This window comes from Nannospalax galili, unplaced genomic scaffold (genome assembly GCF_000622305.1).
Source record: "Nannospalax galili isolate Female #2095 unplaced genomic scaffold, S.galili_v1.0 scaffold31, whole genome shotgun sequence".
Lineage (NCBI taxonomy): Eukaryota > Metazoa > Chordata > Mammalia > Rodentia > Spalacidae > Nannospalax > Nannospalax galili.
In genome coordinates, this window is record NW_008332149.1 from 4,651,559 (window position 1) to 4,666,797 (window position 15,239).

Consider the following 15,239-nt stretch of genomic DNA (forward strand, 5'->3'; position numbering starts at 1 on the left):
TATTTGACAGTTTCACGTGTGGATATAACACATTGAGGCCATACTTACGCTCCACCCTCTCTTATTCTCTCCCCCTCCAACTCCCTCCCACCAAATCTCCACCCCACCTTCATGTCTTTTTGTTTTGTTTGACCAAAGAATTAAAAACTGGGACATAAACAGATACTTACATACCAGTGTATCTGCATCCTTCCTGAAGCCTTTATCGTATCAGTAAAAGAATAAAAAGCAAAGTCCAGGGATGTAGCTCAGTGGTAGAATACTTGCTTAGCATGCATGATGACTTGGGTTTGAGTCCCAGTATCCTCCCCCCAAACACACAAAAGTGAAAAAAGCAGAGGGACTGGAGAGCAGATGACAGCAGACCAAGCTGTCGTATCCACCTCTGAACACTGGCTGGCAGATCTCAATGGTGGGCACTGGCTTGACCGGCCGGAGAAAGCTGGCATTCACTTTCCCATAGGTAGCAAAGCCAGCAGGAAAGTTGTCATCTGTGAGCTGCTGGTGACAAGTGGTGACAAGTAGGTCCATAGTCTCTGAAGACTGATTTTGTGTATGTTTTCATGCTAATTACTCATTAGTACTGTCTGAGAATATCCAAGCAAAACTGCCTGGGGAAACTATAATTTCTCTGCACTGACTTTTTAAATAATTTATTGAGAATTTCATACATGCATATAAGGTGTTTTGATCAAATCCATGCCCACTCCCTCCCCTCCAACTCCTCCCATACCTCCCCATCACTTTTTTCTGATAACTTCATGTACTCTTTCTCCTTTTAATTTTTTTTATGGGGTTTTTGCTATTCTACCATTCTCTCCTCTGAAGAGGTAACCCTAAAATCTTTTAAGGATTAGATAAAAGCTCCCAAATACTTTCGGCAGTTTTGGCCTTTGGAACAGAGTATGTTGCTAAGAGGCCCAGGGACATTGTGAGTTTTAGCCAAGAAACTGGCTACTTTTCTTTGGGGTCTTTTTACCCTAACTGCCTAGCCAATTCCTGCCTCTTATTCTTATCACACCATCCTTTGAAGAGGTTACCCAACTTACAGATAGGAAATCGGGATGCAGACTACTCTGGCTTCTTCCATGCTGAACAGGGACACAGGGTGAGGCAATTAGGGTACCCCTTCAATGGGTCTATCTAAAAGACTCCCAAATTGTATCACTCTTGTCTCTAAGGGGAAAAGAAAGTCCTTGAATCATGAATAGGAGATGTGAAGGAGAAGTAAAGGCAAGAGTACTTAGCATTACAAGTTCTAGACAGGGAACTAGAAAAAAGTCAGAACAGGGCAATTTTCAAATGTTCATTTGAAAGTCCATTGGAATTTCTTGACAAGGGCTTCCAAAAGCATCTCTCTATTGGGTTCCTCCTCGTTTTTCTTTTGTCTTCCAAGGCTGGACTCAAGAATGATGGATTCAGGATTTGCTTTCAGGCATTTTGATAGCTGTTGGAGTGGTTAGAATCAGTGTCAGTTCCCTCTCAAAGGCTTCAAGATAACTGAGGGATTGCTGAGGTGTATGAATGATCTAAGGGTATGTACACTGGAAAGCCTTTACCCAGCATGGGCCAAGTCTTCTCTTCCTAGCCTTCCCCTCTCTGCGCCAACTTTTAAGTCCCTTTTCCCCTTTACTACAGCTGTTCCCCCTGGAGTAAAGGGTTCAAAGCCTCCAACACTGTGAGCACAGAGCAGAGACTTCAATTTGCCTTGTAGGTAAAGTCCCAACATAGCCTACCTATGAATTCAGTCCCCCACCCCCACCCCACCCCTGTCTGTCCCAGACATAGCATTCAGGAATCCAGGGGTCAAGAGTTAGTGAAGCAAGGACATGGGACTCACATCCCTTCCTTCACCACAAGGCACATGCAAGACAGGTGACAAACTTCTCTTCTGTAACAGAGCAGACTTAACATGTCCCCACAGCTGCTCAAAGAGGAGGTGGACTTCCAGTGAGAACACTGGGCACAGCAGGGACAGACACTGGCCTACACACCAGCCAACACCAGCCAACACTCACACAGCCCTCTTCTTCCTGAAGGCGGAAGCTTGCTTTAATCACAGGTCAGTGAGCTGTGAATGTAACTCAGCATTTAGAAAGCTCTGGGCTCGATCCCTGCAACTGCAGAAATTGGACATTTTTGTGCCAGGGATATATAAGACACTATCTCAAAAAAGAAAAGTCAGGTGTAGTGGCGCACGCCTTTATTCCCAGCACTTGGGAGGCAGAGGCAGGCAGATGTCTGTGAGTTCAAGGCCAGCCTGGTCTACATGGTGAGTTCCAGGCCAGCTGGGGCTACAGGGAGACCCTGCTTCAAAAAGACCAAAAAAAGAAGAAAAAGGAAAAAGACAAAGTCAATGGGCTGCAGACCACTGCCACTTGACAATCATGGAGGGCTTCAAAGGGTGTGCCTTGGGGAGAATGAGAATCCCCTGTCTTTGTCATCAGAGCCAAGTTTGTCTTAACCATCTTCACACATACTGCCCCCCAGGACCCCAAGCCTGTCTATCTCCTCTGAGTCTTCTCTCCTCAGAACATTCCATCCCCATGCTCTGCCCCCATGCTGTCCCAAAGCCAGGCTCCTCCAGGGTCAGAACTGCCCAGTTCATCTTTCTGTCATGAGCACCTAGCCCAAGCTTAGTACCTGTGATGGCTTGAACGGTTTCCCCAGGTTCACAGTCATGTCTTAACCTTCAGTGCCTCGGAAGGTGACCATATATGGAAGCAAGGTCTTTAAAGAGAAAACAGTTAAGATGAGGACATCAGGGTGGCCCTAATCCAACAAGACCAGTTCATGAAATGATGAGGACACACATCAACACCCAGGAAGAACCAGGAGGGCACAGCAGGTGGCAGGCTACGTGTAAGCCATGGGGAATAACTCCAAGCTGCCCAGTGTTGCCAGTATCCTGAACTGGGGTTGTGGAAAGATAAATTGGTGTAGCTCAGGCCAACCAGCTTATAGCCCGCACCTAAGGAGGCAACAAATGGGCAAAGGGTAGAGGATGGGGTTGTGGAGGGTGCTCAGACCCAGCTCTTCAGAACTTCATTTGACTGACAGGCCAGGGCTCATCTCTGTCCTGTGGGACACTTCTGCTCCCCTTTTCCCCCATTTGCTGAAATATCAAAGGGAACTCCAAGAACAAAACACTTTCTGATTTTACTGTAAAAATGCATCCTTGGAGGCAGGGAAGGGAGGGGAGTGGCGCACGCCTTTAATCCCAGCACTCGGGAGGCAGAGGCAGACAGATCTCTGTAAATTCAAAATCAGCCTGGTCTATATGTTGAGTTCCAAGACAGCTGGGGCTACAGGAGACCTTGTCTCAAAAAAAAGAAAAGGGAAAGGAAGGGGGGAGGGGGAGGGGAGGGACAGAGGGTTGGTTAAATTGCACAACAGAAAACCTAAGTCTCCAAGCATAACTGGCCCTATGGCTGCATGTGATCTCTCCTCTCCTGGCCAGAAGGTAGCCCAGCATTCTGCACCGTTATGCCAGAATCGGCAGATAATGGAAGAAAGGGAAAGGGAAAGGGAAAGGGGAAGGGGAAGGGGAAGGGGAAGGGGAGGGGAGGGAAGGAAAGGAAAAGATAAAGCATCCTTGGGCCAGTGAGATGGCTCAGCAGGTACAGGTTCTTGCCACCAAGCCTGAACACCTGAGTTCAATCCCTGGGACCCATGTGGTGGAAGAAGGGAACTGACTCCTACAAGCTGTCCTCTGACCTCCAGGGCACATCCACACATATCCATAAAGTAAATAAAGGCATGTAATTTTAAAAATGCATCCTTGCCAGGTGTGGTGGCACACACTTGTAATTCCAGCACTTGGGAGGTAGAAGCAGAAGGATCAGAAGTTCAAGGTCAGCCTCAACTACACAGTGAGTTTGAGGACAGTAGGACTACATGAGACCTACCCCCAAAATATATATAAAATAAAAATGCACATGTATGGCAGCACAAGTCTATAATCCCAGCACTTTCAAGACTGAGGCAGTTCAAACGAGTTAAGGTCAGCCTAGACTACATAGCAAGTTCAAGTTCAGCCTGGGTTACATGGTAAGACCTTGTTTCAAAAAAAAGGAGGGGAAGAGATGGCTCAGTGGTTAAGATCACTGGCTGTTCTTGCAAAGGACTCAAGTTCTATTCCCAGCACCCACGTGGTGGCTAACAACCACCTGTAACTTCAGTTCCAGGGGATCTGATGTCCTCTTCTGACCTCCATGGCATGGCATGACACAAGTGCACTTATACACATGTAGGCAATACACTCATATACATAAAATAAAAATAATAAATAAAAAAAAATTTTTTAAGAGAAAAGGAAGGGCCGGGCGTGGTGGTGCATGGCTTTAATCCCAGCACTCGGGAGGCAGAGGCAGGCAGATCTCTGTGAGTTCAAGGCGAGCCTGGTCTACATAGTGAGTTCCAGGAGAGCTGGGGCTACAGGGAGACCCTGTCTCAAAAAGACAAAAAAAAAGAGGAAGGAAGGAAGGAAGGAAGGAAGGAAGGAAGGAAGGAAAGAAACTTGGTCTAAATTGGGTGGGAGAAATGTCTCAGCACAGATAAGGAAAGGTATTTGCTACCAAGAATGATGGATGACCTGAGTTCAATTCCCAAAACCCACATGGTGAAAGGAGAGAATCAACTCCTACAAATTGTCCTCTGACTTCCACATATGCATCGTGGCACACATGTACACATACACACGCATACACACACACATAAAAATAAATGAATAAATATAATAAAAATTCATGGAACATAATGGGTAATTAAAAATGTTCAATGCCTCCTATACCTATCCCCTACTATAATTAAAAGTGAAAATTCATCAGATGTTCCAACTTTTGCTTTAAAAAATGAGCATAGAAATACCTATTCCCTTCATCACTATTCAGGAAAGAAGCAGATGACCTTGGTTTGATTCCCAGCACCCATATGGCGGGTAGCAACCATCGGTAATTCCAGTTCCAGGAGAATCTGATGCCCTCTTCTGATCTCCACAGGCATTGCACAACATGGGTGCACTTGCATACACGCAGGCAATACACTCATAAACATAAAATTAAAAGTAAATAATTTCTTTTTTGATCTTTTTGAGACATGGTCTCCCTATAGCCCCAGCTGGCCAGAACTCACTAATAGACCTGGCTGGCCTTGAACTCACAGATATCTGCCTGCCTCTGCCTCCCAAGTGCTAGGATTAAAGGCGTGTGCCACCACGCCCGGCTCAAATAAAATATTTTTGAATAAATAAAATATAATAAAAGTCTAAGCACTCAAGAGGCAGATCTCTGTGTGATCAAGCCCAGCCCGGTCTACATAGTGAGTTCTAGGCTAAGGCTACAGAAAGACAGTGTCTCAAAATAACTAACTAAATAAGTAAGTCTAAGCCCTACAATTTTACAAAAGTCATCTCTTGAATCTGTCAAGTAGAGGAAACGGGACACAGAGATCCCCTTCAACCTTACCCCCCAGGATTCTTGAAACCAGCTGCATACTGGGACAGGTATGGGTACCCAACCCCAGCTTTGGCTGTACTATTGGCCGGCAAGCCTATCCCCAGACTCCTGCAGCCCTTGCTGTCCTCACCAAAGGTGCACTCTGAAGGCACAGCCTCGGTGCTCATTTATACAGCACTTGGCCCTCCCCTTCCCCAGTGCTGCATTTTTAGTTGATGAATAACTTCTTAACGCCTTCCAGAAGCACCCACCTAACTTCCTGGCATCTCGCTGGGGTCATCAGCCAGCAAGAACAGCAGCCAAAAGCACAGTGTGTCATGACTTTAAAACCACTGCAGGAAAAATAAAATCTGCCTTGGAGGTTTCAGACCGGACCCCAGGTCCAAAGGTCACCATTTATCACAGGAAATACAGGGTTCGCCCTGTTTTGCTTCCCCTGGATGGAGGCTCCCTCACTGTGGGGCCTAAGCACAGGAAACACGGAAGTGAAAGGACCACTGTCTCCTCAGGGGAAACACCACCAGAGCTGACACCTGGCACCGTACTACCCAGAGCACAGGACCAAGGGGCTTCCTTTCCTAGGTGCCCTGGGCCCCTTTTCCAGCAGGTCAAGTGCAGATCACATTCCATAGGGCCCCAGTACTTAGAGAAGAAAAACCAAGTATGTTAAGCAAATGTGTCCCCTCTGGGTGCTCAATCCTGGTATAGCCTCACAACAGTCACACCCATGAGAACAACAGGCGAGAGAAATGCCCATGGGCCCACAAGTTCTCATTGAATCTTTCCCAAAGTCAGTGGGGGGGGAGGGAGGTCAGGGGAGGAGACTGAGATCCTTGGGAAACAAGTTTATATAGCCAAATCCAAACTCGGACCCCAGCTCCTTAACTGCTTCACAATATTGATCTCTGAGAAACTTTAAAGGATCTTGGCATTTCCATAGCAATCCTCTCTTAACAATAAGAACCTACAGCCCACAGAGGTTCACAGCCTTACCAAGGGTCACCAACAAGAGCAGGAACCAAGGCCTGTACCCTTGGGGACTGAAAACCCTGCCATTGTTCCCAGGGCTGCAGCCTGGGCCTCACATTCCACCCAGAGGGTACCTGCTCTGTTAGCAGATATGAGAGCACATCAGTCAAAGGGACAGAGAAAATTAACCTGGTATCTTCATTCCACAGACAAACATGAACCCTTTTCCCCAGCCCTCAGCCAGCAACAGCCTGGATGGGAAATATGCCGCCTGCACTATGAGGCACTACACTGAATGAGACAGGCCCATAGACAACTGTAGTAAATCTGTCAGGTCTCCAATGTCCCAGTCAGTCTTGCCAATGCCAGGGCAACAAGTAGATAACAGGAAATGCTGGTCAGTGCCCTACAGAAGCCAGGATGAAAGGGAATGTCTGCGATCTTACTCCACACATCTTGGTCGTGAGCAGTCCACACTCAACATCCATCACTTTCCAGTTCATGTTCTTCGGCTTTGTCCGGACAGAGATCTCAGAGAAAAGTGTGGTTTGTATTTCTGTGGCTATTACAGTGGGCACTAGTTCACCCAGCCTCCCAAGTGCTCAGTGGGCCAGTGTGCTACATTCTGGGTCTCCATCCTTGGCAGCGTGGCTGGGTAGACCCAGGCCCCACTTAATGGATAATGACTAATCAAATTTTGCTTCACACCAAGTACCTCAGTGGTCTTTCACTTATGACATAAACTCTGGGCTAGTGGCTGAAGAAACTCCCCCAAGAATTCAGGTGACACTCTTTAAAAATAAAGGGGGGGGGAGGCTGCAGAGATGGTTCAGTGGGTTAAGAACACTGGCTGCTCTTGCAGAGGACCCAGGTTCAGTTCCCAGCACCCACATGGCAGCTAACCACCATCTGTAACTCCAGGTCCAGGGGAACCAAAGCCCTCTTCTGGCCTCCATGGGAACCAGGCATACACATTTAAAACACCAAGTTATAGAAATTAGTCACCTCCCACTGCCACACAAATCCCAAAACCAAGTCTGAAAAACAAGTGGCCAAGGGGGGACAAAACCTGGGAAATGAGTTCTGACCTCTGAGTCAGTCACAGCCCATCCACACCTGTGGCCTTAGGAAGATTGGAGCAGTAGAAGCTGACACCCTGCCCCAAATATCCACCATACTATGGAATGACCCTGAGTGAATTTACTCAAAACCCTTTGGAAAAGGCCATGTGTATATGAATGCTCTCCTGATACTTCCAACTTGATATACAGATTCCTGCAAGGAATTTGAGAGGGACCATATCCAAATCTTTACATCACCAGTGTCCATCACGCTTCCCAAAATGACCAGCCTCAGAACAGGTGCTGGTGGATACATCTCAAAATTAATCCCTTTAGCACTTGGAGTAGAGTCACCAAGGCTCCCTCCCAGAAATCCACATGTAACCTCCTCATCTCCCACTGGGCCTCTCAAGGGTAAAGCTATCCCAAGCTCAATTGTATTTGTATTCTAGGATATGTACATAGCACTAAAGGGGATCTGAGGAAGAATCCTAGAAGGATCAGGAAGGACTCTCTAAATCATGGGAGAGGAACCATTACATCTCTGTTAGGGTATTACCCAGCTCCTTCATAAAGCTCTCCTGACAGAACTCACTCTCTCTGGCTAGCTCAAGGCCTCCAGATGGCAAGGCCTCCCTGGGTCTATCCATGGAACCATAAAGGACATATTCCATCCTGAATGTGAAACATGACCACCTGCCTGTAATCACCTCCACTGTCCCTCCAGATCCTGAGGCATCCCACACCCTGCTCATCACTGGGGTAACATCTCTCACTGTGAATTGGATCCATGCCAGCACCGCTCAATTACCTCACAAATACTGATGCAGGTAACATTCCTAGCTTTCCTGAGAGGAGGCGTCTCATGCCTCAGGTTCATGCATGAGAAATGCTCTAGGAAGATAAGTACAGCTGGAGGGAGCAGAAGCCAGTGTGCCCTTGGCTCCTGCCCTGCTCAGTTGGCACAGACTCCCATGTGAAGTCCAGGACATTTGGAACTATTTCTGATGAATGGGGCAACACTACTATATCTAGCCACACAGATCACATCAGCCTACGAGTACTGATGTGAACCCAAGTTCCATTCCAGGTCAAGTGGATCCTCAGGAAGACCCTCCCACCAGGATCAGAGGCCCACAAACAGGGCTCAAAAGATAAATGAGGAGAGCAGGCTCAAGCCAGGTGATTTCCAAATATCATCATCTTTACTTTTCCAGCAACCCCTGGGGCAGGTTATATTTTCACCAAGAACACTAATTCATTAGATGCGTAGCTTCCTCAAAGTCACACAACTTAGAAAGTGCTGGAGCTTGGACTTGAACTCCTGAGAGTCCAGTCCAGAGTTCACAGGCTGTGCCTCACCATAAACTAAGACTCAAACATCTTCCCCTGACTAGTCAGAAGCTAGTCACCCTCTTTCCACTGCAGCTGGGAACAGAAGCCCCACAGTGGGGCTCGGAACTTGTGGTCTGAGTCATTTACAAAGCTCTAAACCATCCAAGTCTACAAGTTCAAGAGTAACTGACTCAGGGCAGCCGCCTGTCCAGGGCTCCAGATTTCTTTGTCAAGCATACAGGTCTGTATATGCTAAATGTCTGTTTACTAGAGCAAAACAAAAAGCCAGTGCAGGGGCTGGATTGCTGGTACTCACTGCTCTTACAGAGGACTTGGGTTTGATTTCCAGCACCCACATGGCAGCTAACAACCATCTATAACTCCAGTTCTAGGGGTCTCTTCTGACCTCTATGGGCATTGCACAACACAGGTACACTTATACTATTCAAGCAATACACTCATACACATAAAATAAAATTTAAGAAGTTAAATTAAATTAGCCGGGTGTGGTGGGTGCACGCCTTTAATCCCAGCACTCAAGAGGCAGAGACAGGCAGATCTCTGTGAGTTCAAGGCCAGCCTGATCTACATAGTGAGTTCCAGGACAGCTGGGGCTACAGGGAGACCCTGTCTCAAAAAGACCAAAAAAAAAAGTTAAATTAAAAGGCTAATACAGGCAAACAGAATCTGTAGGAAACACATTGTTTAAGCCTCTCTGGGGCCCACAAACAATAGAAGGGAAAAGGCGGCAGAAAGCTCCACAGGACAAACTGCTCTGGAGTTCCCAAACCTACAGACCCTATTGTGTCCCAGCTGCAGGGATGAAAGCCTTCAAGAGACTGCAGATGTGTGCTAGGACTCCAGCTCCTGTTGACCAGTGCCCCAAAGAGAGTGGAGGATGTGGGTGCACACGTGTGAGCAGGGTGGGGTTTCCTGCGAACACTCCATCCCTCACCCTGGCGCCTCCCCAGGTCCCCAGTACTATCTGCCGGTGTAGCTTACGGAAGTGCCTGTCTGCCATTGGTGACTTTAGGTGGGTCTTGTTATTATTATTAACAAAGATAAGATTATGACTAATAATAACACTGGTGACGTTTCAATGCATTTCGCCTCTCCCTCAGCCTGGCACTCTTGAGGTAGGGGAGAGTTCAAATTCCACATTTGTGTTCCTCTGAAAGCCCAGCATGCCAGTTCACTCGAACACAGATGAAATTTCCAGAGCTTTCTTAAGTGCCTAAGGTAGCTATTATTCTTTGAACTAGTGTGCCAAGCACACTAGTGTTTCTAGTCTTTGAACTAGCGTGCCAAGCACACTGAGTTTGAGTTGCTGGAAGGAAGATGCCTATTGTTTTACCTACAAAAGTCATACTTACCTCTTAACCTCACACTTATCCCAAGAAACTGCTGACATCTCCTAGAAATCCAGTTTGACCAATTCACACCTCACCCAACATCTGAGGGTCTTCTGTAAAAAGGCCATGGGCAGGGTGAAGCAAGTCACACCCAGCAGTGAATGACCCAGCCTCGGGAGGGGGCAGTAAACAGCAAGCAAATTCACAAGGGAATGTACCATAACCAGCTCTATTAAGCACTGGGCAAGAAAGGAACAAGGAGCTTCACTGACAAATAAACATGGCTACTTGACACACCAGTGTAAAAGTCCCTGAAAGGGGATGCTTGTGGCAGGCAACCACTGCTGCAGGTCAGTAAGCAAACAAATGAGTTGAAGCAGAGAGGGGAAAGGAACATTCAGAGACCAATGGCAGAACAGAGAAGACAGAAGAGGCTGGACTGGGTAGCTGGCAGTCAACACCCCAGGCCAGGGCAAGATATCTGGAGAGCAGAATTGGCCATCCTGTCAGCCTTGGCAGTTTCTCCAGGATTAAAGCATAATGCCATCTGAACAGGGCTGACCCATGGAAGCCCCCAGAACACCAGCTCATTACAGGGCTGAATACACAGTGTTACTAAACTATCTGAGGACTCCTGGTACATATGTTAAAGTGCTCAGGAAACTTTCCAGGGGGAGAGTGACTCTGGCCATCCACCTGTACCCATTCTTCCCTCTCGCAGGAAGCAATATCATTTTTCTGCTGTTCTGCAAGTCACCCCAATTGTGGGAGAAGAGGCCGCATGCTCCAACACTTCAACAATGAGAGCATGTGTCAAGTCATCTAATTTCCTGCAAAAAGTCCCCCTTTGTTTAGAAATGAAATTGCTGTTTCTGAATTTCTATGAGGGAACAAACAAAGCTACCCAGAAGACTCTGGAGTGAAGTAGAAGAGTTACAGTTGGCCAATGGCCAAAGCCCCCGCCCTACTCCAAGGAGAAGCTAGGCAATGTCCCTCTCTAGACAGGTGGCCCCACAGCTCACAGATAAGGGTGGGCCCTGTGTTAGCCACTCCTCCCAAGTCACACCATGACTGAGATGAGAGCCTGGGGACAGGGCACAGATGGCTTTTCATAGGGACCAAAGAGACAGTACAACCCTATTCGTTACCACGTGTCTCCTCAGTGTCCCCAGATGGCACTATGATGATGGTGACAATGTGGATAGTGGCCAACAACTGCCACAGCAAGTACTATGATGATGACAGCAAAGTAGTGTTTATGATGCACCAGGTGTTCGTGATTTAAATCAACAACCCACTGATCGACACCCTCTTATAGACAAAAACAGGGGCTGAGAGAAATCAGGCCAATTGACAAGGTCCCATCTTAACCAACTCCCAGCAGAGGAAGGATTCCAGCCAGGCCACCTTGTCTCCTCATTTCTGCATCCTACCCTGCCTGGACAGGGAGACCAGCACTAGCTTTGACATTCGCAGACACTGGCACAAGGGCTACACAGAGGTAAAGGAAGCTAAGTCCTGGCTTCTCCAATAAGAGCTCAACTTCTTTGCACAGAAACCCATGGCACACGAAAATCAGATGAGCACTTAGTTGGATTTTGTATTAAATAATCAAACTATGTGTATTTTATTTAGAAGACTTATTTATATTTTATGTGTATGAGTGCTTTGCCTGCATGTATGTAAGGGCACCACATGTGTGTAATGCCCATGGAGGCCAAAAGAGGGCATCAGATCCCTTAGAACTGGAATTAAGGATGGATGCCATGTGGGTGTAAGGAATCAAACATGGTTCTTCTGTAAGACTAGCCAGTGCTCTTAACTGCTGAGTCCTCTCTCCCACCCTAAAACATATTTAAATAATCAAATTATGTGTACTTGATTTAGAGCAAAGGTTGTTCTAAAGTTGACTTCGTTGACTGAATTTTCCTATCTGCTGCTTCAGAAGAGGTGAAAAAGAAACTGACAAATACCAGGAGGCAGATGAAGTGTAGGTGAGACTCTGCTGGAACACAGACTGAGAGAATGCCACACCTCTTTGCCACCTACTGACACCACAGGTCTGAAACCATGGAGGGTCTCAGAGAGGCCACTTCCTTGGAATCAGCACCAGTTGAAGGCACACTGGTCTCTCCCTGAGGTCTGTAAAACCCAGTCTGCTTCAGTTCTCCTCAGGCTACTTCCAGTGAGGTGGCACCTCAGGGTATTTTTTTAGTTTTTGTTTTTGAGACAGGGTCTTATGCAGCCCAGGCTAGCCTCCAATTCCTATGTTGCTGAGAATGACCTTGAACTCCTGATCCATCAATACCAAGTAGCAAAACATCTCCCCAGCTCATCTCACCCCTACCCTGCATCTGGTCACGTCCACACCCAGTGCGAGAGTAGCAAAGAGGGTTCTCCTACCCAGAAGGCAATGAGAAAAAGCCATCTCTAGCTCCACACAGATGCCATCTTCCCTGACTTCTGCCCTAGCTCAAGGCTGGGTAGTACACTGTCCTGGCCAGCCCTCCTGTTTTATTGTTTAACTTCCTCACCTTGAAAAACATGCAAGTTATGGAAGGGAAGGAAAAGCTCCCTGGAGGGTGGCCGGGCATGGGAAGGGCACTCCTTGGTAAAAGAAGCAGCATTGTTTTTATTTTTTAAATATTTACTTTTACTATTTTTAATTATGTGTCTGGTGGGGTAATATGTACACGAGTGCAGAGGTCAGAGGTATGAGATCCCCTTGGAGTTGGGGCCATGGGTAGGTGTGAGCTACCTATGTGGGTGCTAGGAACTGAACTCATGTCCTCTGCAAGAGCAGTATGAGCTCTTAACCATTGGGCCATCTCTCCAGCCCTACCAGGATTGTTTGTAAACATAGGGTAAGAAATCAGACTGTTTATAAACCAGGTGTGGTGCAATTCCAGCACTTGGGAGGTGAGGGCAAAAGAATCCGGAATCCACCATCATCTTCACCAGTGCATAGCAAGTTCTGGCCCAGGCTGGGCTACATGAGACCATGTCTCAAAACTTCTCCCCTCCAAAACAGAAAGAAAAAGAAATCAAACTGTTCGGAGCCTCACAGTATCCTCAGATGAACTTCCCCAAGACAACCACTGGGGTTGGCCTGTCTCTAGGGGGTCGCCAGCTCAGTGAGAAGAAAGGGGGCCTCAGAGGACTTTTCTGCTAAGCCCAGAAAAGGGCCTCAAGGCAGCTCAGCCCCTGAGGGCAGGATCCTGACTTTAGACCTAGGTAGGGACACCCTAGCAGCTTCAGAGCCCTCCTGGCCTTATAAGCAGGACATGGGGCCTGCTACAGATGACTGCCTGCTAACACAAGGGACTCCTCACTTCTAGCTCAGCAGAACCCACACTCTGGTGGTGGTGGTGGTGGTGATGGTGGTGGTGGCAGTTGGCACTTGACTGCCTTGGTCACTAGGGCTGCTGTGACAAACTATTGCAGTCTGGGCGCTTAAACAACAGGAAGTTATGGCTCAAATTCCAGAGGCTGGAGTCCAAGGTCAAGGTTTAAGGACATACAGCAGCTGGCCATCCTTTCCATGATGGGGAAAGTGGGGTGGGAAGGAAAGAGGCCAATGCTGGAGAGAGGTGGAGCCAGGAGGCCTTGGGAGAGGGAGGGGAAAACAGACACCAGATGACATCACTAGCCCCACCCAAGACTAAGTGTCCAGCATTAAACATGAGCCAAATTCCCTGGAGTTGCTTGTTTGTTTTCTGAAGCCAGCTGGGGATGAGCTTCCAGTGACTTCTACTAGGAAGAGCCCTACCTCTGAGCAGTCATCTTGCTGGACCTGAAGAGACTCAGGCTGTGAAACAACAAAGAAACAAGATGCAGGTGTTCCTGGCAAGCACGGGAGGTGGTAGGCGGGCAGCCCACTGTGCCTGCTTCAGAGCCTCCAGGGCCTGTCAAATTAGAGAAAGCAGCCCTAAGATCCTCTTCTGGCCTTGACTCCCTTCAGCCATCTGTCTTCTCGAACAATGTGCATGAAGGAAGAGGAAAAGACCCACAGTGATTAACCCACTAGATTAAATACTTGAGAAGAGAAAGAGGGGAGAGGAGCATCTGAGAGCCTAGCCAGAAAAATATTTGACTTCCTCCTTGGCAATTAGACCTCTAAGTTAGAAAAGTTGATTCAGGCCTGGTGGCAGAAGTCCATGGTCCCAGCACTCAGGAAGCAGAGGTAGGAGCATCCAGAGTTCAAAAGTGAGACCCTGCCTCAAAATTGAATAAAATAAAAGGTAAAACCAGCTGTGATGGTGCACACCTTTAGTCCCAGAACTCAGAGGCAGAGGCAGGCAAATCTAGGCCTGCCTGGTCTACAGGAATATAGTTGTAGGCCAGCCAAGGCTACACAGGGAGACGCTGTTTCCAAAACAAAAAAAGTTAGAAAAGTTAAAGAATCATGGATCCCTCTTCCTCCAGAAGATAGGCCTAGAATACAGTATTCTAGATGGCAAGACCACAAAAAAAAAGGGAGGGAGGGAAGGAGGGAGAGAGAGGGGAAAAGGGTCGAGTAGGGTTCCCTTCAGATAAGGACTCACACAGAGAAAAGGGTCCTTTCATGCCTCTGAAGGACTTCTCAAAAAAAAAAAAAAAAAAAAAAAATTTTTAAAGCAAGTCTACAGATGTAGCTCAGTAGTAGAGCACTTGCCTAGTAGGTAGGAAGCCCAGAGTTCCATCCCCAGCACTAAAAAAAGAGGGAAAAAAAAGTGTATTGTGACTGTGCTGGATAGCTTTAGTGTCAACTTGACACACCTGGGTTGAGGGAGCCTCAGTTGGGGAACTGCCTTTATTGGACTGGCCTGTGGCCATATCTGAGGGGCATCTTCTTGATGGGTAATATGGGAGGGCCCAGCCCACTGTAGGTGGTGCCACCCCTGGGCAGGCATGTTCCACCATGCCCGGTTTGTATGGTGCTGGAAATGGAACCCATAAGAAAGCAGGCTGAGCAGGGGTCAGGGGAGCAAGCCAGTAAGCAGCATTCCTCCATGGCCTGTGTTCCAGCTCCTGCCTCCAGGTTCCTGCCCTGAGTTCCTACCTTGGGCTCCCTAATGAACCACAAC

The 15,239-nt window shown here is 47.6% G+C and overlaps 1 protein-coding gene and 1 long non-coding RNA gene across 4 annotated transcripts in view; both read right to left on the reverse strand.

Annotated features, from left to right (window-relative positions):
* The window catches only part of Grk5 (G protein-coupled receptor kinase 5), a 220,032-nt gene that overhangs the window by 157,962 nt on the left and 46,831 nt on the right, over positions 1-15,239 (reverse strand). The gene's annotated exons all lie outside the window — the stretch shown is intronic.
* On the reverse strand, positions 1,411-5,556 carry LOC115069326. The gene is made up of 3 exons (XR_003848595.1): positions 5,466-5,556; positions 2,644-2,730; positions 1,411-1,447 (listed from the first exon to the last, which is right to left on the reverse strand). It is a non-coding gene; the product is annotated as an uncharacterized LOC115069326 (long non-coding RNA).